Source organism: Symphalangus syndactylus, chromosome 5 (genome assembly GCF_028878055.3).
Source record: "Symphalangus syndactylus isolate Jambi chromosome 5, NHGRI_mSymSyn1-v2.1_pri, whole genome shotgun sequence".
Lineage (NCBI taxonomy): Eukaryota > Metazoa > Chordata > Mammalia > Primates > Hylobatidae > Symphalangus > Symphalangus syndactylus.
In genome coordinates this window covers 46,024,966-46,028,056 of record NC_072427.2, presented here as the reverse complement: position 1 = coordinate 46,028,056, position 3,091 = coordinate 46,024,966, and positions in this window count along the sequence as shown.

Here is a 3,091-nt window from a genome sequence, read left to right as displayed (position 1 = left end):
GCTCCAATTTTGAATGGCTGCCAGAGGACTCTTACTTACCCTTTCTAAGCCTCTGTTTTCCAAGCTGTAAAATGGGAATCAAAATAGCATATGCCTCATAGGGCTTTTGTGGTGATTAACTGAAATGAGATGAGTTAATGTATAGAAAGAGTAATAGCAAGCATTCACAAATGGTAGTTTTTATTATTAATCATTCACTCACTGAACAAACTTTGATTAGACAGTTATTCCATGCCAAGCCTGTGGGTTTGGACCTGATGATATTAACAAACCCTGCCCTGAGGTTACTCAAAGTCCTTCTTGGGCGACCAATACAAAGAGAGACTTATAAGGCAAGGGGGGGGGGAGTATAATGATATGGTAAGTTAAGATGCAGGATAGTATAACAGGCACATAGAATGGCTTTCTCTAGAGCAGCAGCCCCCAAACTTTTTGGCACTGGGGACTAATTTCATGGAAGACAATTTTCCCACGGACCCGCGGGCTGGGGGATGGTTTTGGGATGATTCAAGCACATTACATTTATTGTGCACTTTATTTCTATTATTACGTTGTAATATGTAATGAAATAATTATAAAACTCGCCATAATGTAGAATCAGTGGGAGCCCTGAGCTTGTTTTCCTCAACTAGATGGTCCCATCTGGGGGTGATGGGAGACAATGATAGATCATCAGGCGCTAGATTATCATAAGGAAGCACAACCTAGATCCTTCACATGCGCAGTTCATGATAGGGTTCACACTCCTATGAGAATCTGATGCTTCCACTGATCTGACAGGAGGTGGAGCTAAGGTGCTCATGCTCACTCACCTCCTGCTGTGCAGCCCAGTTCCTAACAGGCCATGGACTGGTACTGGTCTGTGGCCTGGGGGTTGGGGACCCCTGATCTAGAGCAGCGGATGCTCTAAGAGAGTTTATAAAACAAAATCTTTTAGTAACAAAGAAGATACTACAAATGTAAACATTGTTCCAAATTCAGTTTCAATGTCACAAAACTTTATTAAAAAAAAAACAAAACCCTGAGATTTAGAGTTGAAGACCCTTCGTTGAAATCTCAATTCCATAAACTACCAACTACATGACTTTGAATTAAATAACCTAACTTCTGTGGACCTCAATGTACTCATCTCTAAAACCGGGATACAGTAGCAACACACCTCATGTACTTGTCAGGAAGATGAAATGATGTAACATATGTGAAAGGGCTTTGTAAATGAGGAGAAATTTCATTAGAATTATTACTAATTACAAGGAAAGGGGAGAATGATGAAGAAATAGAGGAAAAGTAAGAGAAGGAGGAAGGAGAAAGAGGAGCAAGTGCCCAGCATCTGCTGAGAGGACTGGGCAGCCATGCAGGCAGAAGTTCTGTCTCTCTCCCACAGTCTCAGGTGTACACAAGGAGGATGTTTGTAGCTGAATAAGGCAGACAAGGATTTTGCCAAAATTTTACATTTACCCGATTAGCCCCCTCCCATGTGGTCAGCTTGCTCTTGATTCTCAGGCTCTATGGCTCTTCTGAGACTTGGGCATCTTTACTTGGGGAAAGCACGCTACCTGTCTGTGAGCGTGGGACTAGAGGCTGCCATCTGCCTCCAGCTTGGAGTCTTTGTGTCCCCCTGTGATTCACTCCCTAGTTGCAGAGAATGCCACTACAAGACTTCGGGTCGTTGGTGGGCAATCCTTCCCAGCTATGTGCAGAAATGTTTCCCTTTACCGCAATCTCTCAGAGGCCCAGCCAACACTGAATTGGGCCTCCAGGGGGGACTCTCAGTTTGCCAGTGGACAAGGACAGTGCATTGCATCTGCAGGCGGCTTGGCATGGAGAAAAATGCAGTATCATAACAGAGCCTGTAGGGGGCGAGTGGGAGAGTAACAAGCAGGGCACAGGGTGTGCAGAGGAGGTGGAGGTGGAAAATGAAGGACCCCAGGTGTCAACCAAGGAACTTCTAGTCTTTATCATGGGGAGTGTGGAGACCCAAGGGGGTGTAAACAGAGGAGACATGTGGTGCGTCTAAAGAGGTCACCCTCGCCATAGAGTAGTAGAGAACAGAGCAGAAACTGGGGGCACGCATGGCAGAGAGGTCATTATCTAAAAGGCTCATATGGAGGGCATGGACTCCATCCCAGTGTGCCTGATGAAAAAGGCGGATTCAAGAGCTACTTAAAGGCAAAATCAACGAGACTCGAAGACTGATTTGACACAGGGGAGTGAAGCAAAGAGCGAAAGCAACAGTGATTCTACTGTGGGTGGCTGGATTAATGAACTATGGTTTTACTAAACAATAGTCCATTTCAGTAAAAATAATATCTCTTTAGATTGAAAATGAGGCTTATTTTTATTATATAAATCTCATTTTATATGCATTTGAATTTGGTCTAGCTCATGGGTTAGGTAATACCTCTTAACAGATGATGGTCGAGGCTCAGAGAGACTAATGCCTGCCTAAGTTCACACAGACAGCTACAACAGAGAAGAGTTAGTGTTAGTCCATTAACCCAGCCTTGACAAACAGGTCCCAAATTGTATGCCAACTCTGATGAATCGGTAATAACCACCTGAAGCACAAAGTTTAGACTCTGGTATTGAGTCTGGCCTTGGAAAGCTACAAACTGTAACAAATTGGCAATATCTGCCCTGACACCTGGAAAGAAGAATGGCAATACAACAGCTTTTTGCCAGCCCTGCACCAGAAATAGTGATTCATTAGAAATTGATAGAACAAGAAGACAGATTTGATTGGATCTAGCATATGGCTCCTAAAAATATCACTGGATGAAACTTTGTGTCAATTAACAAAATAAATAGCAAGATCGTGAAGTGACCAAAACATGCCTAAGTGCCCTTGACCTCAGTCTTCATTTCACTACTTCCAAATGGGAGGTTCCATTTCTTCCAGATGACTACAGTCCTGTTGCAGTTCTTCAAGTGTCAAAGTGCCCCACCCACCACCATGCCTTCCCTAAATTTTCAGGTAATGCAACATTATATTTTTGCCCCATTGGAAACCCTTTTCCTGGAAAGCAGTAAAGAAGAGAAAAAAGAACAAGACTGGGTTTGAGAACTTCTATTCTTTATCTATAAAAGAGAG